A 25,336-nucleotide genomic window follows, 5' to 3' on the forward strand; every position below is an offset into this window, starting at 1 on the left:
GTGGCAGGAGAATATAAGCTTTGACATTTTAAAAATTCTGTATTATGTCTACAAAGGCCAGTAAGTAGAAATTATACTTCAGGCTATAGAGTGTGAAAGGAAGACTGGCCACATTTCAGCAGGAATCTACAAGGATCCTGTTACTAAATTAGTTACTGGGAGAATATATTTTGGAAGCAAAACTCCAACATTGTTACAAGATGAAAGAAGCTTCTTTGATATGAGAGGAGATGGTTTTGTGTTGTTTAAAGGAAACAGAGGGCTCTGGAATCTCTGTGAGCCCTAGTCAGTGCCACATCCCCACCCCACCACCAAGGCCATGTATAAGCTGGTGTTGACCTGGCAGGATGAGAGTGACTGGAACCCCCCTTCTGTGGCTGGTAGCATGTCAACCTTGAGCCCGGCAAGCCATGAGCAGGCATAGCGTGGTGGGAAGGTGCTGTGAGATGTTGGCTATGAATTCAATATCTTCTTCACTTCAGTGCAGAAGAAAGTGACCTGGACCCTCTGGGCAGTGCTGGATGCCATTGGCCAGAGGTGGCTGCTTGTAGTGAGGACTTGGCACCTCAGTAAGCTGCACTAGGGTGGTCTGACCAACCCAATAAAGCACAAACTGCTGCCAAGCATGCTGAGGCTCAGGTAAAGATCTGGAGGTGCTCCTATGCTGTCCTACCACCTCCGAAGGAGCCTGACCATCCCTTCTACAGCAATGTCAGTAAGGACTGCAGGTATGCAGATCCCACTGAAGATCAGCTACCACCTGTGAGTCTGAAGGACACTACTGCCAGAGCTCTGCCCTTTTGGAATGAAGAAATAGTCCCTCAGATCAAGGAGGGGAAACGGGTACTGACTGCAGCCCATGGCAGCAGCCCTGGGGAACTGTCATTTGGGGAGGTGTCTCCCAGTCAGGAGGCATGGGGGTCAGGACCCACTTGAGGTAGTCTGTCCCTTAGCAAAGCTAAAGTGCTGTGCTGGGAGATCCTCTGCTCTCTTCAGAGCTGGCAAGCAGGAATGTTTAAGTCCACTGAAGCTGCACCCACAGCCACCCCTTCCCCCGGGTGCTCTGTCCCAGGGAGATAGGAGTTTTATCTATAAGCCTCCAACTGGGGCTGCTGCCTTTTTTTCAGAGATGCTCAGAGAGAAGGAATCTAGAGAGGCAGTCTGACTACAGTGGCTTTGCTGGCTGCGGTGGGCTCCACCCAGTTTGAACTTCCCAGTGGTGGCTTTGTTTACACTGTGAGGGGAAAACCGCCTACTCAAGCCTCAGTAACGGCAGACACCCCTCCCCCTACCAAGCTCAAGCATCTCAGGTCGACTTCAGACTGCTGTGCTGGCAGAGAGAATTTCAAGCCAGTGGATCTTAGCATGCTGGGCTCCGTGGGGCGGGATCCACTGAGCTAGACCACTTGGCTCCCTGGCTTCAGCCCCTTTTCCAGGGGAGTGAATGATTCTGTCTCGCTGGTGTTACAGGTGCCACTGTGGTATGAAAAAAACTCCTGCAGCTAGTTCTGTGTCTGCCCAAATGGCTGCCTAGTTTCGTGCTTGAAACCCAGGGCCCTGATGGTATAGGCATCCAAGAGAATCTCCTGGTCTGCGGGCTGTGAAGACCTTGGGAAAAGCATAGTATCTGGGCTGGAGTGCACCATTCCTCACAGCGCAGTCCCTCATGGCTTCCATTGGCTAGAGGAGGGAGTTCCCCAACCCCTTAAGCTTCCAGGGTGAGGCAATGCCCCACCCTGCTTGGCTTACCATCCGTGGGCTGCACCCACTGTCTAACCAGTCCCAGTGAGATGAGCTGGGTACCTTAGTTGGAAATGCAGAAATCACCCACCTTCTGCGTTGATCTCTCTGGGAGCTGCAGACCAGAGCTGTTCCTATTCGGCCATCTTGCCAGCCACCCCTTTCTGTGTTTTAAAACATAAAATTGTAATGCTATTTCTGGGGCTTGTGTTTGGCCTGTGCCTACTCATATAGCTGCATGTCAAAATATTGAAATAGTTTCATAGAGATTGGATCATTTTTGCTGCCTCCAGTTCCCCTAATGCCCTCTCAGAACCTTGGCTGGCCTAGATATCTTCTGGATCCTCCCCTCACCAACCTCCCCATTACAGTTTGTAAAAATGATCACATCACTTCCTTCTCTATCTCCACATCCCTTTGCAATATGACTTGCGTTTTTTTTCTATCAAGAGGCAGAGTGTCTTTGTTCAGCCCCTGAATTTGGGCTGACCTTGAGACATGACTTGGTGAATAGAATGCATATAAATTAGTTATTCAAATAATAAGCCTAATCCTAAACAAGCCTTGTGCTCTCTCTAGAGAACACGCTCCACAGTCATAAGAACAAGCTCATGATACCCTGCTGGGGCATGAGAAACCAAGTGGAACAGAGATGAGCCATCTCAACTGAGGCTGCCTCAGGCCAGACTGAACTGGCAGCTGACCAAAGATATAGGAGTAAGCCCAGCTGAGATCAGGAGAACCAGCTGAACCTAGCATAAATTTCTGATTCTCAGATTTATGAGCTAACTAGATGGTTATTGTTTTAAGCCTCTGGGTTAGGGATAGTTACTTTATAATATTATGTACACAGAAATAAATAATATCCCAACAATCCGGCATTTAAAAGCGTATCAACGGGCGTAACTGAGGTCCTCCAGAAACCTGCTCCCATGCTAAATCTCCATTTTGATTGGTAGATCCCATGATGCAACAATAATTGTATTAGGACGAGAGCATGAGCTTTTTATTTATTTATGTATTTTTTTTTTTTGAGACACAGTCTCACTCTCACCCAGGCAGGAGTACAGTGGCACAAACACAGCTCACTGAAGCCTCAACCTCCTGGGCTCAAGGGATCCTCTTGCCTTAGCCTCCCAAGTAGCTGGGATTACAGGCATGCACAACCGCATCTGGCTAATTTAATTTATTTTTATTTTTATTTATTTATTTTTTTTGCTGGAGATGACTTCTTCCTATATTTTCCAAGCTGGTCTCAAACTCCTGGGCTCAACCAATCCTCCTGCCTCGGCCTCCCAATGCCGGCTTACAGCTGTGAGCCACTGTGCCCAGTAGAGAGTGTGAGCTTTCACATTTTTAAAATTCTACATTGAGTTTGAGTTTGCAAGTCCAGTAAGTAGAAACTACACTTTAGGCTGTACAGTATAGAAAGATTTGTCACATTTCACCAGATGTCTGAAAGGATCCTGGTACTGAAACAATCCTAGGTATGTAAGTAAAGTTTATTATTATTAATACTTGTATGCCTAGCTGTCATCATTAATTTGTTAGTTGTAATTAGAAATAATTTGATGATATTTTAGAAAAAATTCTTAAAAGTTTAATTTACTAACTGAAATTTATTTTTAGTAATCACTGTTCTCCTACCAAAGTTAAACAGAAAGAAAAGCTTTCTACTCAAGTTAAATTTCTTTCTAGGCAAAACTGAGTAAAAAAAGAAGACAAACAACGTAAATTTAAAAATGGGTAAAAACCAATGAACTAAAAATTTCAGTTCATAACAAAACCTCCACATGGATGTTTATAGCAGCTTTATTCTTAATTGTCAAAAGATGGAACCAAATAAGGTGTTTTTCAATCGTGAATAAAAAAATACACTGTGGTATATCCAGATAGTGGCATATTGTTCAGCACTAAAAAGAAATGAGCTATCCAGCCATGAAAGACATGGAGGAAACTTAAATGCTTATTACTAAGTGAAACAAGCCAGTCTGTAATGGCTATATACTATATAATTCCAACTATATAACATTGTGGAAGAGGCAAAACTATGGAGACAATAAAAAGATCAATGATTTCCAGGAATTTAGGAGAATGGGAGATCAATAAGTGGAGCATTAGAGATTTTATGGCAGCAAGACTATTCTATATAATACTATAATGATAAATACATGTTGTTATACATTTGGCAAAACCCACAGAACAAGAGTGAACCCTAATGTAAACTATAGATTTTGACTGACAATAATATAACAAGGTTGGTTCATCAGTTGTAACAAACAAACCACACTAGTGTGAGATGTTTATGGTAGGGGGAGCAGCCTGTGGGGTGGGGGCAGGTGAGTGGGATATGGGAAATCTGTACTTTATATTTAATTTATACTTTATATTTAATTTGCTATGAGCCTAAAACTCCTCCAAAATATAAAGTACCTGTTTTTAAAAATTTGGTAAAAGACTTGAACAGATACTTTATAATGACTGGTCAATGGGAACATGAAAAAAAATCTTCAACTTTATTAATTCTTTGGGAATGCAAATCCAAAATACAATGAAATATCACCACACAACCACTAAAATGGCCAACATTAAAAAGACCATCAATACTCAGTGTTGGCAAGGATGTGGAGCATCTAGATCCTTCACACATTACTAGTGTAAAACAACACAGCCACTGTTTCTTGTAAAGTTAAAACATATGCATACTCAGCAATTCCACTCTTTAGTACTTACCCATGAGAACTGAAAACATATGTTAATAAAAAGACTGGTGTACCAATGTCCACACCAGAACCCCCAAACTGGAAACAGTCCAAAGGTACACCAACTGGAAAGTGCATGAACAAATTTTAGTATGTTCTTACCATAAATTCTATTAAGCAAAGTAAAATGAACTACTGATTTATGCTGTGACAGGGATGAATCTCACAGTCATTATGCTGAGCAAAAGAAGCCATACACACAGTAAAGATGGTGTGATTGCACTTACATGAAATTCTATAACAGGCAAAACTAACCGATAGTCATAAAAACATGTCAGTGGTCATTTGCAGGTGGATGGGACGGAGGGGAGAGAGACTGAATGCACAGAGGCAGGGGGGAACTTTCTGGGAAAATGCCAATGTTCTGTATTTGGAATGGGCTAGTGATTATACAGAAGTAACATTTGTCAAATGTAACACACCTGTACCTTTAAAGTGTGTGACATAGTGTATATAAATTCTACCTCAATAAGTAAGTAGATTTTTAAAAATATTCTTCTGAATTCAGATTTTAATTCTAGAGATAGAAAAACATATCCCATGTGCACGGTAGACATTGCTCATCAATTATGATCAGCTTTCCAGGCATGCAAACGCAGCGCTCCAGGCAGCCACCGTGGCCATTAGGATTAGCCCAGTCCCTGAAACCTCTTTGCCATTCTAGGCTAAGGCCATCCTAGGCTATACCTACCAGATACACCTATGCCCCAGAACAGCAAGTGTGGCTGACTTCATAGATGTACAATATATGTGGTCACACAAAGCCCTCATGCTTGCAATGGCCTCATGTCTGGTTTAATGTTCTACTGTCACGGTCTTGAAATTCTTAATAGATTTCTAATAAAGGTCCCCTCATTTTCATGTTTCACTGGGTCTTGCAAATTACATAGCCTGGCAGCAAGCCTCTGAATCATAAAGCCCCTGAAACTGGTTCAACTTTAGTTTTTAGTCTTTAATTACAATCTTTGTATCTTTATATACAAAAATAAAATTAATTTCTTAATGCTTTTCTTTCTCAATATCTGGTACTCTTTCTCAGGTCAAAGCAAAATACACTGAAGTATCTTTATTAATTAGGATACATATTATGTTCTCTTTTGAGTCAGAAAGCAGTAACTGCTAATTTAAACGGGTTTGATTTCTAAAAATCCTTAATTTTTTGTTTTTCCATGGAGCATCTTATAAAAAGGTCAGGCCCTTTAACTACCTAGGAGTTTGGAAACACAGGATGGGACATTTGGATGGCTGACGACTCAGTTTGTATTCTTTCTATTCAAATCCTATTCTTTTCATATCTTTAACACCTGTAGCAGGATAAAGTAAAATAAAAATTTTTGTACTGTTATCATGTGTTAAGTTGTGTTCCCCCAAAAGACACTGAAGTCTTAACTCCCAGTACCTGTGAAGGTGACTTTATTTGGAAAAATGTCTTTGCAGATGATCACGTTAAAATGAGATCACTGGATAGTCCTAATCCAATATGGCTGGTATACTTACATAAAGGAGAAATTTGGACATACAGAGAGATTGATACAGAGGGAATAAAGTGTGAGAGCACAGGGAGAACGCCATTTACAAGCCAAGGAAAACCTGAGACTACAAGAAATTAGAAGACATCCATGGAACGGATTCTTCCTCATAGCTTGCACAAGGAACTAAAGATGCCAACACCTTGACCTCAGACTTTCATCCTCTGGAACTGCAAGACAATCAATTTCTGTCGCTGAAGCCACTCAGATTGTGGTACTTTGTATGGCAGCTCAGCAAACTAATACAGCTATTGAAATTGAAGGGCAGAAATGTATTATAACAAATTATAGGATAAGTTATGGGGCTTTTGTTTTCTTCTCCATTGCTCACCCTTCTACACATAATGTCTTTGTTTCCTCATTATGCCCTTAGTGAATTTTCCTTGGGTTATCATGAAGGTCCAAAAGGTAATTTAATGTAGTAACTGTCAGAATGTGGTCCACTTACTGCCTTCATTAAATTCACGGGGCATGATTGTTTAAAATGCAGGTTTCTGAGTCTGAGAGCATAAGTACAAAATTCGATTATTTGGGGAAGGATAGCCCAGGAATCTGCATCTTTTAAAAGTTCTCCAGGTGATTCTGAAGTAATTAAAGTTTGGAAATCACTGAAGGAATCTTTGGCTGGTTGGCTAGTGCCACAATAGGAAATAATTCACAGATAGTGACAACCTGCCCCTTCTTCTGGGTATATTTCTATGCTGGAGTTAAATGGGAAAAATACCCCTTTCCCATGAAGAAGCTACTTGGTACATTCTTCCTTATCAGAAGCAACAGAGGAATTCCTAAAACCAGAACCTTCCTATAAGCCTATTCCTAACCCCTGATATTTCCCAGAAGAAAGAAAAAGTGATCAAATAGTTGAACTGTTAATTACTGTAAATTTTTTTCTTTTTTTTTTTTTTTTCGAGATGGTGTCTCCCTCAGTCTCCCAGGCTGGAGTGCAGTGGCGCGATCTCCGCTCACTGCAAGCTCCGCCTCCCAGGTTCATGCCATTCTCCTGCCTCAGCCTCCCGAGTAGCTGGGACTACAGGTGCCTGCCACCACGCCCGGCTAATTTTTTTGTATTTTTAGTAGAGACAGGTTTTCACCGTGTTAGCCAGGATGGTCTGGATCTCCTGACCTCATGATCCGCCCGCCTCGGCCTCCCAAAGTGCTGGAATTACAGGCGTGAGCCACCTCGCAGGGCCTAATTATGGTAATTTTTACCTTACCCTTTACTACAGAAAACCAGGTTAAAACAAAGAGTTTGTTAGCTAGACTTGCCTTCTTAAAACTACTTTAGGGCAGAAAAGAACTACTACGCAGCATCAAAAGTTGACTTCTTGCTGCTCCAAAGTTCAGTAGGACCTGCCTTGGATAGGCTAGAAAATTCAAGGCTTGAAACCATTCTTTCTGTTTACCTCTTGCTAGAGTGCTCTTATGTCGTGCATTAAGTTCGTAATGTATAGGAAAAATTACTGTACCTTAAAAGGTGGGGAACCAAATCCAAGATAGAATGAGGCATGTGTAGAAAGGATCAGGCTGTGAAGTCACAAAAGCTTTGTTTGGGCCGAATTTGGAAGTCCCTAGGCAAACCTGGAATTCCCCAAAGTTTCTACTGGGAAGTGGCTTAAACTCCAACATGACTTTGATCTTCTTTGTAAGGCAAATGGTGATGCTGGAATTCCACTCTAGGTCTATCTCCTCAGTTAAAAAGGCAGAACATAGCATTTCTTTCTTTTTATTTATTTCTTCTAAAACAAAAACAAAAACGGGATACATGTGCAGAACGTGCAGGTTTGTTCCATGGGTATACGTGTACCATGGTGGTTTGCTGCACCTATTGACCTGTCCTCTAATTTCCTTCCCCTCAGCTCCCATCCCCCCATCAGAACCTGGTGTGTTTTTCCCCTCTGTGTGTCCATGTGTTCTCATTATTCAGCTCCCATTTTTGAGTGAGAACATGCAGTATTTGGTTTTCTGTTCTTGTGTTAGTTTGCTGAGGATGATGGCTTCCAGTTTCATCCATTTCGCTGCAAAGGACACGATCTCATTCCTTTTTATGGCTGCACAGTATTCCATGGTATATATGTGCCACATTTTCTTTATCCAGTCTATCATTGATGGGCATTTGGGTTTGTTCCATGTCTTTGCTATTGTAAATAGTGTTGCAATAAACGTATGTGTGCATGTGTCTTTATAGTAGAACGATTTATATTCCTTTGGGTATATATCCAGTAATGGGATTGCTGGGTCAAATGGCATTTCTGGTTCTAAATCCTTAAGGAATCACCATTCTGTCTTCCACAATGGTTGAACTAATTTACATTCTCACCAACAGCGTAAAAGCGTTCCTGTTTTTCCACAGCCTCACCTGCATCTGTTGTTTCCTGACTTTTTAATAATCACCATTTTGACTGGCTTGAGATCTACCCAAAGAAAATAGCATTTCTAGGAACTTATTTGTCTTCCTGAGATCAGCTACCACCATCTTTGGAGTCTAGTGCATTGGTATACTTGTTTTCAGGTTTAAATCTCGGGTTACTTGCCTGAGGAAAGGGACTTTTAGGGTCTCTGGCTGAGAGATATTTATTAACATGTGACATGAGATTTTAGTTGGGCATTCCAAGGAAAATGGATGTTTTTTTGAGAACACAGCTTCTTTTTTTAATCCCATTTTCTAATTCACAGATAATATCTTCTCCTTTCTATCTTTTTAGGTAAAAAGTCAAATGTAAGATACAAATGAATCTAAATCAAATTCAATTTTCACGTAATCACAGCACTGATTTTCATGGCTTGAGCAAATTAGACCATTGGGGTACTCTCAACCACTACTTCTAGACATGAAGTTTTAATATGCTGTTTGTTTAGACCTTTTTCCTTTGGTTCAAATTCCTCAGTACTTTACTGTATTATATTTTAATTAGTATAGTGAATTTCTAATCATCTTTTCAATGCTCAAGTTCAAGAAATAAATGTTTGAAAAATGTTCCCTGGCACTTTCCCCTTCCCATCTCAACCCTAAGGTCTCATGCAGTTGTGGTGGTATGGTGTGTGCCTGTGCTTGTGTGCATGTAGACGCGTGTAACATGTGCCTGTGCATGTATGCATGTGTGCATGTGCTTGTGTTTGTGTGTAGGGAGCAGTGTCTGAGATTTGGAGGGAGTGAAGGGGTTACTATTTGTTTCCCTGAGGAGCGAGACTCCGTCTCAAAAAAAATAATAATAATAAAATAAAATAAACTAGGTTAAATGTAAAATGATAGGCCATAAATGACTACTAAATTCTCCCCCAAAAGAAATGGCCGTATGTTGTGTTATTCCAGATAATTCTGTTATTCCAGGGAAAAGACAGTCCAATCTTACCAAAAATAACAAGCAAACAAATATACAAAATCAAACAATAACAACAACAAAATTTAAAAAGCAGCAATAAAATTCTGTGACAATTAGTTTAGTTAGTACCAAAACTACAGTGAGAAACGCTAAAAAATTGCTTGTGTACAACAACACAACAGTGCACTGCAGTGCAAGTTTCCTTTTGGCATCCCTCTACAAAAAATTGAAGTATATGCATACTGTTGCTTGTTCACTAAAGTCATAAGTAAGGATGTCCAATGCCATTATTCAGGTCTTTTGGCTGAATATCACTCTTGGGAAAGACATAGACTCTGGTTTTCCTTCTTTTTTTTTTTTTTTGAGACGGAGTCTCGCTCTGTTGCCCAGGCTGGAGTGCAATGGCGATCTCGGCTCACTGCAAATTCCGCCTCCCGGGTTCACGCCATTCTCCTGCCTCAGCCTCCCGAATAGCTGGGACTACAGGTGCCCACCACCACGCCTGGCTAATTTTGTTTTGTATTTTTTAGTAGAGACGGGGTTTCACCGAGTTAGCCAAGATGGTCTCAATCTCCTGATCTCGTGATCCGCCCGCCTCAGCTTCCCACAGTGCTGGGATTACAGGCATGAGCCACCGCGCCCGGCTAACTTCCTTCTTAATAAGCAGTTTCCCATTAACAAGTTCTGTTTTACAGTGAACTAGAAAGAAAATTTGCCTCACTGGTTCTTGGTGGAACGAAAAAATAGTTTCAGTCACCTCCCTCTTGATCAATCCAGGCCATGTTTTATGTTACCTAAACCTATTTAATTAATGAGGTATAGATTTAAAACACAGTACATTCTTATCATATTTAGAAAGTATTTCTATGTTCTAGAATCACATCCCAATTTTAATATTTTATATGTAAATCAATTTTACACAGGGTGGATTTCTTTCAAAGGACCGTGTTCCACAGAAACACATGCTTTGTATATAAAAGTCATAAGGCATTTCATTTGAAATTGTATTCTATATTTTTCTAGAGATATTCTGTATTTAATTTAAGGTTGTATTTTATGTTTTTCTAAAAACATTCTGGATTTGTTGAACAGTAATTGCATGGGAAGAATTGGGCTTGGACTTATATCGTTTTTTATTTTGGCTTTTTCTTGTGTTTGCTAGTCAGGAGATCTGCACCAACTGTCTCTCTCTTCTCTAAAGACAGAATTCTATAAATTTGTCTGGTCTATAGACCGTCTGTCTTTGAATTGTGGTATGCTTATCTAGAATTTCCTTATGAAAACAAAGTTCTTCTGCATCAAGGAGTGAACTCAGGATGTAATTCATTTGCTATAGAGAAAAAGTATCTTTTTTTTTTTTTTTTTTTTTTTTTTGAGATGTAGACTCACTCTGTCACCAGGCTGGAGTGGAATGGCACGATCTGGGCTCACTGCAACCTCTTCCCCCCCAGGTTCAAATGATTCTCCTGCCTCAGCCTCCCGAGTAGCTGGGACTACAGGCACATGCCACCACACCAAGCTAATTTTCTTTTTTTTTTTTTTTTTTTTGTATTTTTAGTAGAGACAGGGCTTCACCATGTTGGCCAGGATGGTCTTGATCTCTTGACCTCATGATCCACCCGCCTCTGCCTCCCAAAGGAGAAAAAGTATCTGTTTCCAGACAAGATTAGGTGGTAGGACACCCAAAAAGAGTCTTGCTAGAGGAAAGAACATAGGCACCAAGACACAACACTGTTTTCCTCTACAATCTTCTTTCTCTTTCACAGATAAAGACAGCTTCTGTCTAGATCAACTCTGTAACTTTATCGATGAGTCACATCCAATAAACTCCTTCAATCTTGTACAGAAGTGCCAAAAATGTCACCAACTACAGAACTGTATTACTGTCTGCTTTCATTTGAATATATGAAAATGAAAAATTATAAAGAAATTCTGCTTTCTTATTCACTACAAATCTTGATTGAACCTTAATAATGGACAAATGGCTATTTTCAAGGCTTCTCTTGAAAAACATTGATCTGAGAATATATTTTCAGTTCTATTTCATGTAGAACCTCAGATTCAAAAAGTCTGAACCTAAACTCATGTTCTTCTCCCTACCTGGCTTTTCTTCTTGTAACTGCTACCTACCAACCCAAGTTAGAAACCTGGGTTTATCCCTGACTCCTTACTCTTTCTTGATCTTCAAATTTAACACATCTATGCATCGTCATTTCTTACGGATTTTACTTTTTAATTAGTTCTCCAGTCCATTTAATTCTCTCCATATGAACAGCCATCAACCTGATTAGAACTCTTATCATCTCTCTAATGGACTACTCTGCTCATGTCTGAATTGGTTTCCCCTCTCCAGACTTAGTACCCTCAAGTTCATCTTCAATGTAGCCAACAGAATGAGATATTGGATAACTGAAAATGTTACTCCTGAATTGAGAATACAGCTATGTTCCCTTACTATGCATTATATAATAAAAACAAAGCTCTTTAACATTCCTTTAAAAACCTTATGGTATAGTACTTACCTTCATTTCCAGTTTACAAAACTTTGTGTATTTTATTAATTATACTGGTTACTCAATCCTCTTCTCTCTTCCTCCACTAGTCCTAGCCCTGATCCATGAACCTAATTTCTAAGCAGACCCTTTAAGCCTCAACTCAGATGTAACCTTTGCTAGGAAGTTTTGTGTCATTCTCACTCACACTCCAAGCTAATGTAAATGTCTTCCTCTGGGTTTCCAAAATATTCCTTAAATATCTCTAATATTGTATTTTCTACATGGAATTATAATTTCTGTTTTGTTTCCCTCATTAGAAGGCTGAAGCTGAAACATTCATCCTTGTGTTTCACAGAATGCCTGGCACAAGATAAATGCTCACTCAGTGTTGCTTAAATTTAGTTTTTAACAAGTCATGGAGCTTAGCTGGAAGAATACAAAACCTCAGGATATATTACTTACAGAGACTGACGAAAGTTACCTTTTCATCAGTAAACCAAGTGATAATAATGTCTAAAGTTCAGAGCTGCTATGAAGATTAAAATTTTAAAATAGAAGATAAAGTACAACCTTTATCCTAAATAAGTCTATCCCTCCTTCAGGGCTTCCCGTCTCAGTAAATGAGCCGTCCACTCATTCTACTTCTTCTACCAGGATTTTGATATCAGATTTTATATGTCCTTTTTCCTCCCTCCTCACATTAAAAATCATGTTGATTCTAGCTCAAAAATATACCTGGAATCCTTCTATTTCTTTGTGTTATCTCTACCACTTGTCTGGGACATCATCTTTGGACACCTTGAGACTCTGGACACCTTGAGAGTACTGTAACTTGCTATTTCTACTCTCATTCTTGTCCTTTTTCAATTTTCCTTATTTTACCAGCCAGAATAATCTCTCTCTCTCTTTTGAGTCAGGGTCTCGCTCTGTCACTCAGGCTGGAGTGTAGTGACATGATCTCAGCTCACTGAAACCTCCACCTCTGGGGCTCAAGTGATTCTTCCACCTCAGCCTTCCAAATAACTGGGACTACAGGCAAGTGCCATCTAACCAGCTAATTTTTTTGTATTTTTTGTAGTAACAGGATTTTGCCGTGTTGCCCAGGCTGGTCTCAAACTCCTGGACTCAAGCAGTTCACCCATCTTGGCCTCCCAAAGTGCTGGGACTACAGGTGTGAGCCACCATGCCCACCACAGAGTAATCTCTTAAAGATAAAAATTTTATCATATCCTTTTATTGCTTTAAACCTTATAAAGAGTTTGCATTTTCTGGAATGAAACCCTTCACTTGGCTGACTCCTACTGAACCTTCTCGAGTTAAATGTCACAGCCTCAAGAAGGTCTTGCCTGACTCCCAAGTCTTAATTAGCTTCCTGTTCTATCATAGCACACTAAATATTTTCTTCTTAATATTTAGCACAATTATGATAACATATTTATTTTTATCTGCATATTTATGATTTGACTCTATCACTAAACTATATGTCCCATGAAAACAGAGATGCTATTTGTCTTGTCACTACTTTATTCTTAAGGGCTCAGTACAATACCTAACATATGACGGATTCTAAATATGTATCTGTTAAATAAACGGCTAAAACATGCATAGAACATAGAAAGCACATGATCTATATATAAAAGTGATCCTTTTTTCTCTCTCTATAAAACACATTAAAGATAAACAGAATTTTCAGGGAAAGGATTTCAATGAATTTGTGGTTAAATATAGGGTAAAGGAGAAATTCTATGTCTTTTGGGTCTCAAGGGCCCCATGATTTATCAAAAGTTAAATAATGTTATAAAACTATAAATTCTTTCACTAAATGAGCTGTTATTAAAAAATAGCTTTTTTCTGTCAACCATTCAATTAAGAGGCTTAAAGCGAATGTGTATTAGTTTGCTAGGGCTGCCATGAAAAAAATCACAAACTGAGTGGCTTAAACAACAAAAAGTTACTGTCTCTCAGTTCTGGAGACTGGAAGTCAGAAATCAAGGTGTTAGCAGGGTTAGCTCCTTCTGAGGGCTGTGAGGAAGAATCGGTTTCAGGCTTCTCCCCTAGATTTTGGTGATTTGTTAGTAATCTTTGGCATTCCTTGGCTTATAGAAGCATCACCATGATCTCTGCCTTGATGTTGGTATGACATTCTCTCTGTGTGTATCTCTTGCTTTCTTCTTTTTTGAGGGTATTAGTCATACTGGGTTAGTCCACTCTAATAACCTCGTTTTAATTTGATTACCTCTGTAAAAACCCTATCTCCAGATAAGGCCACATTCTGAGTACTTCAGCATGTAAATTTTGAGGGTGATACAATTCAGCCCATTACATATATAATAAATATAATAAAGTAATATAATAGCAAAAATGTGTGCTTATTTATTATTAATTAATTTAAAACTTTTTATTGAGTACCCACTGTATCCAAAACTCTATGCTAAGATACAGTGGCAAACATTTACAATGTATAGTCCCCTTCCCTAGTTGTTTAATGTACATGGGCTTCTTTTTATGGTCCTGGGAAACAAGAAATAGGTCTGTAATAGTTTAGATAGACTTTTCTTTCCCCAGCATATAGTGTAGTATTGCGCTTAAAACATTTTTACTCAAAAACTACTTACTTGATGGGCTGGTTAATTAATGAAGTTGGCCAGAAAACTGTCACCCATTTCAATGATGGAGGAAAACTAACATGCTAAGAGGGTAAGTGACACTTAAATATCTTGTCATGGATGGTAAAATAAGATTCTTTGTGTCCTTGCAGATAAAGATTTCTGCTTCTTTTTGAGTTTCTGGTTGCGGATATTTCTTTTCCTATTATGCACTTATGGGAATAATGAAGATGTCTTGAAACATGGTTACTTTTTGCACATATGAGACAACTGGAATAAGAGTCACTCCAAAACTCCTGATGATTTTCCTCTCCTTCAAATCAGCAAGCAGTGCAGGCTTCTCAAGGGGAAGTATGGGAAACAGAGATAGCGGGTACCCTCTCAAAGAGCAAGGCTCTCAGAAAAGATGATGTGTCAAAACAGAGAAATCAGGAATTCAATTGATACCACTACCCAAAATGCCCATATTATGACCAGTTTTGCAATGAGTAGGTCTCTGATATATATGCTAAGAAAACTCTCTTACATTTATACATACTGATGGAAAGAGTTACCATAAAGTAACGCTCATATGTCATATGTGCAAAACACAGCTAATTTGAAAATCAATTTTTCTCATATTACTTGCAAATTAACTTTTTTTTTTAGATAGTCTTGCTCTGTCACCCAGGCTGGAGTGCAGTGGTGCAACCTCGGCTCACTGCAACCTCCGCCTCCTGGGTTCAAGCAATTCTTGTGCCTCGGCCTCCCGAGTAGCTGGGACTACAGGCGGACGCCACCATGCCCAGGTAATTTTTGTAGTTTTAGTAGAAACGGGGTTTCAGTATGTTGGCCAGGCTGATCTCGAACTCCTGACCTCAAGTAATCCACCCACCTCTGCCTCCCAAGGTGCTGGGATTACAGGTATGAACTACCGTACCCGGCCAGATGAACTCTCTTAATAATAATACTATATCATTATTACTTTGCTAGCTGTAGTTGGAACTACAAGTTGTAGCAGTGATTATTAAAATTTCTTGTTAATGGGACAAAAAGAGCTAAGGTTTTGTCACTAAGGACTGACAAAATAGTTCTAGGATCCATTGACAAGAGAAAACCCATGCCCCTACCTAGGATAGGAGGCTGGAAAAGATTTGGTGGGTAGGCTAGAAGAAGTTTGTTATTCAAGTAAGTAGTAAAGATGACGCCTAGATGGATTCATTGGTTCAGGAGTTTAAGAGAAATAGAGTACAAGAGTATAACTACATGGCCTTCTGAAGAGACACTAGACAATGATTAGAAGTAGGTAATACAAGGGTCTAAGGCAAGGATGTAATGGGTGGTAAAAGATGAGGAACAGGCTAAACTAGAGCAGCTGAACAGAAAGATATGGAATTTCCAGAACTCCAATTATGTTAGATTTGGACGTGAGGGTAGATGGGATTGGCAGTAACATAATCCACCTCTAATTTTCTCTCCCTAATTCTGATCTAATACAGAAGAAAGAGATAGGGTCACACAGATAGAAATAAAAACTATCACTTTTATGAGGGATTGAGTTCATTGAAAAGTAAGAAGAAAGTGTGGATCCATGTTTAAATGGGTTTACGAATTCTTTCTCCAGAACAGCTGTCCAATGTATGTACAGGAGACAAATAAGTGCATTTTAGGCATGAGCCACTTTTTAAAAGATCCCAGATTGGGCTAGGGCATATACGCTAGGTTTCTTCTTCCACCTCGTTAGTTAGATAGGCCATTTGTCCCACAGGAGAAGTAGAGAGAGAAGGGATAAAGCTTGCATGACTTCCTCCAAAGAGAAAGCTCTTTTCCTGTGGGCTCAGTTAGAAAAGGAGGAGGAGAGAATGCTCATAGAACATATTTCTTATGTTGAACTTTTATATAATCGAAATACACCTGTTATTTGCCTATCAATATTCAGTTAGACCTTCAAAGGTCAGTAACGGCAGTAGAATAGGCATTATTTCACTCTGGAAGGAAACTATTCAAGTTGCTTGCTTTTTCATCATGATTATCCTAATTTTAATAAATTACTTCAATATCAATATTAAATTGCCCCAGGAATGTTTTTACTAAAAGCCATAATAAGCTTAGAGTTGCCATGGTCCAGTGTACTCCTGTTTATCAAGTTTTGATAATTGTATGAATATTTTATAATGATAGCCTTTTGCACTGTATTAACTTTGATTTCTGCTGATAAAAAATAAACTATAGGTGGTGCATATTTAATAAAGTTCTCTTAGTCTAGATATAATATGCCAAAAACATATATTCATTATTACATATTATGTCCTTGAATATGGTATAGTTTATAGCTTTACAGAACAGTTTTTCAATATATGTTTTATATTAACTTAAAATCCAAGAACTGGCCCTTCCCATCATCTCCTGCTTCTTCGTAAGGTCTAATTGGTATTGTTCTAGTGTTTTGAACTTCAGCTGTGTCTATATGATGCCAACCAATGAAGACAGCAAAAACTAATTGGTATCTTTTGGAACAAGCAGTGGATTTATAGAGACTATAGTTTCTGTTAATTGTTCCTAATTGTGTCATATGGCTTTATTCAGCTGTTTCTCTTAGTTTATAATGTTCACTATAAAAAAATCATAAGTGGTGTAGAACAAGAAGTTCATTTTTAAGGAATACTAAGCAAAGGCAGAAGGCAGTCTGCCTTTACCAGAAGGTTCCCTACAGAAAGTTTGGTGATTAAGATTAGTCAATAAAACTTTTGGAGATGTGGGTCCCCACAAATTAATTTTCTTGAGTTATAAAAAATGAAATCAGTGGTTGCTAAGCCATCTATGAGTTTGTAGATGAAGACTTTCAAGTTGAGCTGAATTTGGGACAAGATACTCAGTTTCTGAGATTCACTAGAAGTTCTCTGTTTACCTTCCATTCTTAAGGTCAGAAAAAAAAATCAATGTAGATGTCAAAGAGAAAGTCCATATATAAATGGGCTCCATAATTCAACATCTAATATTTGATTTTTCTTTTCTTACAATGATTCTATTTTAGTGTCCATATATAATCAATTAACTCAAATATATAAGTTTGATTGAATCAAGGCGATAGTCGAATAGTCGATGATTAGCTTCATTTATATACAGGGATCATCTTAAGGATTTGACTCACAGTTGATGGCCCAGTATATTTGGTATTTAAGTTGTCTGATGTTGTTAGCTTTCGATCAATTCAGAGCCTTCAGTTTCTCCTTAACCAAGTGAATAGCTTCTTTTTATAGTTGTTTTTTTCATAAAGTATAACAAAAATAAAGAATGTCTCAAGACAACATGGCCCAAATGTCTCAAAGACTATAAACTGATATTTTGAGGGGAATTAAGAACATGTACTCTCAGTGTTTCACTCTCCAATCCTGCAATGGCTTCAGAGAGAAAATATAGTAGCTTATTTCATATAACTAAAAGTGTAACACTATATGACATATAAACTGGGGTTTTGGAACAAGAGAGTTCATAAAACTCTTTTGGGTGGTTATGAAAAATGCAATCCTATTACTGGGTGTATGCCCAAAGGAATATAAACTGTTCTGTGATAAAGACACACGCACATGATGTATGTTCACTGCAGTGACTACTCACATTAGCAAAGACACGGAATCAACCCAAATGCCCATCAATAATAGACTGGATAAAGAAAATGTGGTACATATATACTGTGGAATAGTATTCACCCATAAAAAAAATATCATGTCCTTTGCAGGAACATGGTTGGACCTGGAGGACATTATCCTTAGCAAACTGACACAGGAACAGGAAATCAGATACCACATGTTTTCACTTATAAGTGGGAGCTAAATGATGAAAACACATGGACAAATAGAGGGGAACAACACACACTGGGGCTTACTGGGGACGAGGAGGGTGGGAGGAGGGAGAGGATTAGGAAAAATAACTAATGGGTACTAAACTTAATACCTGGGTGATGAAATAATCTGTACAACAAACCCCCATAACACAAATTTACCTATGTAACAAACCTGCACATGTACCCTTGAACTTAAAAGTTAAAAAAAAAGAAAAAAGAAAACTGCAGCTCCCCGGCCCCAGAGATTCTGATTCAGCAGTAGGTACTTTAAAAAATGTTCCCAGGAGGTTCTGAGTTTGGCCAACACTATTGCAAACAATTAATACAAATATAGTGGGTGTTCTTACATATGTGCCTGTTATGAGCCATAGGTTTATTTGGCCTTCAGCACTGAGATTCAAATATTCCAAATACTGATTGGTGGATGCCTTGTCCATTGTCTCAGGGCATGGCTCTCCTCTTCCACTTTGCTAGGTCCAATGAAAAACAAGCTGGCTCTGGAGCTCAGGTCACAATTTTATATGTTTTGTACTTGAAACCGTAGAAGACCCTTCTATCCTTTTTAACGTTAGAAAATGGTTCATTTTCACCTTGCTTTTCCTTAGGGAGCCAGTGTCTGGGGAGGTGGAATGACAGCTCAGGGCAAGGAAGCACTGGCTCTCTCCCCTTTAAGAAGGGGCTGACCCATCCAGGAAAAGGGCTTTCCCACAAGTTGACCAGAAAACTTCACAAAACCAAAACCTCTTTTTAAAGGACAAATATCTTCTGGCTCCACAAATACGGATAGTCTAAAAGATGTAACTTGTCACTAAACATGAAACAGAGAAAGGAAAACTAATAAGCAACCCAAAGAGGTTTCCTCCTGGCCTTCCCACGACAGATGTTGTTTTTGACTAAATGATAATGAACAGTCAGCAAGTAGCTCACCTATAAAATGCTGAAACCATTATCCAAGGAAGTACAAATTTCCGTGCTAAAGAAATGTGACTGTTTGCATTTCTTTATCTACAATCTCTAAGAAAACTTCCTTGGGAGCCAAATCTCTTAGTTAGCTTATACCAAACAGAAAGGTTTTCCTTGTGGCAGTTAGAGAGAAAAGGGGGCTGGGGGAGCAGAGAAGTAAACCAGAAACTGGATTTGCCCCAGTAGGAAAAGCCATTTATTTTGAGAAGTAGAGATCCACAGGATATTTGCAGATATAAAACTGAAGACTTGGATTGATCTTTCCTCACATTGTCTAGAAAATCATTAGCTTAATCTCTGATATACGCAATGCTTTTTCTAATCCTTTGAGACAGAAGAGAAAGAGCAATGCAAAACTGGCCTTGCATTGTTCAAGATGGGGAGAAACACGAGTGCTCTGTAATTACAGAAGTAAGAGGGAATAAATCATACAGTTCACATCATTCTTCATCTGGAAAACACTCACATGTCTCTTTAAGGACAAAGCTGCCTCTGGTCCAAATATCTGGTCTTTAAGGCCACAGATTCCTAGAAGAGTAGAATGTGCAGCCTGTTCAGGACACTCAGATGCTGCATAATAGCTAACAGTGGGCAGAGCCCTCGTGTCTATTCAACCACTAACTTCCATCATCACGGAACCCTGTGTTCTCAGGAGCTCCATTATGTGACTGCTTATAACACAAAGGATTGAACAGTTCCTGCTTCCTCTTTAGTGTCTAAACTCTGAGTTGCAGTTTTTCTGTATATTTGTGGCCGTGATGTCCTGACTGTCAGAAAGTGACTTAGACAGGCACCATCTGTACCATGTCTAGTCTCAAATGCTGCTGGTCCAGTCAGTGTCTCATGAGTGGGGAGGTGGGAGTAGCAAATGGCACTATTCAATTAATTCCTTAGGTCAGGTATTCACCTCAAAGTCAGGCTGTGATCATGGAAACACTGAAACTATTAAGCTAAAAGTTAAAATTAAAACTCCCAATCTGAGTCACTGAAAAACCCTAATGCAATTAAATGGACAACTTTAAGTGCCTAAAAACTAGATCACTATTTTTATTAGTATGATCTTTAAAACAGAATGCAATCTTTTATTTAATGTAAAGGGCTATTTAGTAATGCAGACTATTTATGGGTCCTGCCCACACATGATGCATGTGTACTTCCTGATATAAAACAATACAGCCAGGAAACCAAGCTGATCTGAACACTATTTAAGATGCAGGGTAAGGATGTAGCAAAGAAACTGCCCTGGGCTGGTGATAAGTACTATGGTGACTTGGCTTCCTCCACATTAAAACCACCTGGAATTGTGGATGAATAAGTATTGGCTATTTTAGGCTTTGAAAGTTAAGGATTCCAGAGATGGAATATGTTACATTTTGCTAGGGTATTTTTCAGATGTGCAGTTGTGCAATTTAGCTCAGCATTTTGAATATGTGTTAATTTGTCATCGATTGAACAGCTGCTATGTGCCAGGTCTGTTATAGGCATTGAAATTAGAAAGCCAAAGAGGAAAACTCTTCATGCCCTTGGGGAGCTCACAGTTTAATGGGAGGTTTAGAGATGAATACTGATCATTTTATTACAGGATTTACAAGTCGCCCAAGAGGTAAGAGCTGGTAACACAGGAGCCCTTAGCTTGAGAAGACCAGCAGGGAAGGCCTCTGGATTAGGTAACTAACTATACAGTAAGAATTCGCCAGATAATATGTGGAGAAAGGGGAGGATATTCTTGGCTAAGGGAGGAGCACTGAGAGAGCTTGGAACAGGTCAAGAGTTGCAAATACTGTAGTTTAGTTAGACTGAGCAAGAGAATAATATGAAATGAGGCCAGGGAAACAGGCAGGGACCAGATCGAGCTAAGGAGTTTGAATTTTATCCTAAGGCAATGGGCAGCCACTGAAGGATTCTAATGAAAAGTGACATGATCTGATGAGCAGTTTAGAAAATCCATTCCGGCAGCCTTAGGGAGGATAAATTGGAGGGTGATAATCTTGGAGGCAGGACAAGATAGTTAGGAGGTGGTAATAGTTAGAAGAAGAAACAAAAAGGAACTAGATAAGTTTGAGTTAGCTCAGCAACAATAGCACATACATGATTGTGTGGGTAATGATGGAGCATGAACAACATGTGCAAGGTGCAACAAGAACTTGCACAAATTATGTTAATGCACTTTTTAAAGAGATATATTTGTACTAATAGACATGTTAGTCATTTTCATGCATCTTTTAAACATGCCCATGAGCCCAGTTGTTGCTGTAGAGACTTGATAATGAATTATTATTGCTATTTCATAAGTTTCCATATAAATCACTCTGCCACAAAGATGCATGCCCAAGAATGTTTATTGCAGCACTGCTAACAATAGCAAAGACATGGAATCAACCTAAATACCCACTAATGACAGACTGGATAAAGAAAGCGTGGTACATATACACGATGGAATACCATGCAGCCATAAGAAAGAACAAGATCATATCTTCTGTGGCAACATGGATGGAGCTGGAGGCTGTTATCCTCAGCAAACTCATACAGGAACAGAAAACCAAATACTGCATATTGTTACTTATAAGTGGGAGCTAAATGATGAGAACTTATGACCACAAAGAAGGAAACAACAGACACTGGAGGGTGGGAGGAGGGAGAGGGGCAGAGAAGGTAACTACTGGGTTCAAAGAAAACCCAACAGTTATATCTGGGTTATAACTGGGTTATTGGCTTAATTCCTGGGTGATGCAATAATCTGTTCAAAAACTCCTGTGACATGAGTTTATCTATGTAACAAACCTGCACATGTACCCCCGAATCAAAAATAAAAGTTAAAAAACTGAGTTTGGGAGACAAGAACTAGCGAGGGTCTTCCTTTACTGACTTGCCTACTCCGAACCTGGTTTATGAGGTAGGTGGGTAAACAGAGAAGAGTAAACCTCAAATCAATGTGTGCTCTTCCATTCAGATTTTAATGTTACCATCTTTGCTTAGAACTATGCCAGCCAAGTGATTAAATGCTACAAAAATGTCAGTGGCTACACAGACAGGTCATGAGTCATATTGGGATTAAATAGATTTATCCACAATTTAAAAAATATTGATGTGACTCTAAAAGTATTTCAGGTTTGGCAGGACTTTGGGGGATTCTCTTATTTATTAATTAGTTGATAAGGCTAGTAAAATCAGTGATGACAAGCAATAAGATATCAATGCAAATATTGACTAAAATATTTAGATCACCAGATTCCAGAGTAACAAATATATTTCTGTATAAAAAAAACCAGTCTAGGAAACCAGTCTACTATGTCACACAATTAATAATGAACAAATAAACAAAATAGTTTGAGCACTTTATCTGTATCAAGCCCTATGCAATGTGTGTGTGTGTGTGTGTGTGTGTGTGTGTGTGTGTGTGTGTGTGTACTTGATGCATATTTTCTCATTTAAGACATTTACCTTAAGGTAAGCAGCCTATTAAAGTCGTGACCATGGTTCATCCAAGATGTTCTGACATCAAATGCTAGGCCCTTTCCTCTAACCTGTTCATTTTACCTTGCCTGCTGTTTCTAATAGGCACCCAATTCTTTTCTTTCAGACCACAGACTACCAAGTTGCTAGGCCAGGATTCAAACTCAGGTCTGCCTGCCTCCTGAACCCAAGATTTTGAGCATCACATTGGAGTACTCAAAAACATGCTAAAACAGTGCTACTCAAAGTAGCCAGTCCACAACCTGTCACTGATCCCCAAGGAAATGAAAGAACTTGGTCCAGAATATAAATGAACACATTGGTTGCTTTACCGGGAAATGTATGCTATTTAAAAAGGAGTGTCAGCTTACTGGTATAGTTGGCTTAGATTCTGGTCAAGCTTCTTGATTATCTTGTTGCAATGTGTTAGCAAAGGGTTCACAGACAGGTGGCACAGGTTCACGGACAGCATTTGACTAGCAACACACCGGATCACTGTGTGGGTGCCAAATTCATCTGACTAGACTACCCCAAGGAAACTGCAAGCAAAATGTTTCATAAGTCCATAAATGCATCATGGCTAACAAATGTTTCACTAAGGAATAAAGAATTTTTCATAGGCATATTTGAAATTTTTGAATGAGCTATATAAATCTTTTAGAATTTTTCATCAAAAGTTGTGTTTCAAAGTGAAGTTAACTTTCTATTTAGAGCACTGAAGTTGCAAGAGTTCTGCAATTATACCTTGATTTTGATACTATGCTTATAGAAGTTATGATGACTACATTGTTCAACAATTTGGGCATATGATTTATATGGTTTATGTTAACCTTTTTTCCATATAACCTTGGAAAGCCTGAATAAAGTGCACTCTAGAAATTCTATAGAAATATATATATATATATAGCATTAAAATAACAGAAAAGAGGTGGAGACTCAAATGAACAACTACCCAATTCTTCATAACTAACATCTTTAATAAGATTTTCATAAATTTTTACAAAACAATTTTGAAAAGCATGATTTTTGCAATGCAGTTTGGAGGTCAACAATGTTTTTATCAATGTGTTTGTTTGGTACAATGATATTTACCAACAGTATATGGGGGAAATTTTATTTCCAACATTCTTACAGGTTTTATTTTTCTTCCTCTCTGTCCTTTTTTCTTTTCCTCTCTCTTTCTTTAAAAAAAAAGTGGTCTACCCAAAGCAAAGTCCAGTGCATTTATAAATTCTAAGAGGCAAAAAACCCATTATTATTTAATTTAATATTCATTGTTTAGCTGGAAGCAATTCCAAGCCCAGTTGAGGTAATAGTTTTTAATCCTGTGTATATACTTCACAGCACATTGAGACTTCTTATGTAATTTTAAAAACTGCTGCATGCTGATGTCCACTGATGTCTTAGAATATAATTTTACAGGCCGGGCGCGGTGGCTCAAACCTGTAATCCCAGCACTTTGGGAGGCCGAGGCGGGCGGATCACGAGGTCAGGAGATCGAGACCATCCAGGCTAACACGGTGAAACCCCGTCTCTACTAAAAATACAAAAAATTAGCCGGGCGTGTTGGTGGGCGCCTGTAGTCCCAGCTACTCGGGAGGCTGAGGCAGGAGAATGGCGTGAACCCGGGAGGTGGAGCTTGCAGTGAGCCAAGATCGCGCCACTGCACTCCACCCTGGGGGACAGAGCAAGACTCCGTCTCAAAAAAAAAAAAAAAAAAAAAAAAAGAATATAATTTTACAACTTTGAATGATATAAAGGTTTAGAGTTGGTATTTTTTGGCATATTGCCTATCAGAGGCTTGATTAGGAATGTGATATGAATTTGTCTAATGGAGCAGGAACTATCTGTATGGGGTTAAGCTTTTAATCCAAAAATGTTTACTGAGCACCAATTATGCACAAGTAATTAGAAGTCTTGGCCCTGTCTCTGAAAGGTGCTAACAGATAAACAACATCATTCTTCCATTTAGGTCGTAATTCTGTTCAGAAATTAAAGAGCAAAGGTTGTGAATGTCAGTTTTTCTTTCTTTCCTAAAAATCAATAGGTAATTACACTGACCCAAAAGGCAAAATGAATTCACTCTGTGAGTTTACCATTCACAGGACAGGACTTAACATTTACATGCCCATTTAAACATGCCCTGTTACAGTCATTTCTGAACATGTAAGAAGGGCTTCTTTGACATTCTGAAAAAATATTAACTCTAAAAGTTACAGAGTAAACAATTTTAAGTGTTCAAATAGTACTTTCAAAAAATGATAAATAATTTCAATTTCTCTTTCAGGTAATAACATTGAGATATTGAGGTTCACTGGGAAAAATATTTTTGTTGGCATTTGGCACCTGGAATGCTTATAACATCACATCTTTAGTGGTATTAGTTCAGCTATACCCTGTCTCATTGTTTATACAGATAGTGATGCATTTTGGTTATGAATCTTAATAACAATAATCCTTTATATTTGTACAGTCTTTTTCAGTTCCAGGGCAGTTTAGATTTACTATCACATTAAATTCTTGCAAGGACCCTGTGAGATGACTGTAGGATTATTATTCTCATTGTGCCATTGGGAAAACTGAAGCTCACAGAGTTCAAAGGCTATGAAGCATGGACTGGAAGCTGCCGGTCTGGGTTCAAATTC

At 38.8% G+C, this 25,336-nt stretch overlaps 1 pseudogene; it reads left to right on the forward strand.

Moving 5' to 3' along the window:
- Positions 1-319: 319 nt before the first annotated feature.
- Positions 320-25,336, forward strand: part of LOC100580169 — a 77,723-nt pseudogene continuing 52,706 nt past the window's right edge.

The sequence above is a fragment of the Nomascus leucogenys genome, chromosome 18 (genome assembly GCF_006542625.1).
Source record: "Nomascus leucogenys isolate Asia chromosome 18, Asia_NLE_v1, whole genome shotgun sequence".
Taxonomy (NCBI): Eukaryota; Metazoa; Chordata; class Mammalia; order Primates; family Hylobatidae; genus Nomascus; species Nomascus leucogenys.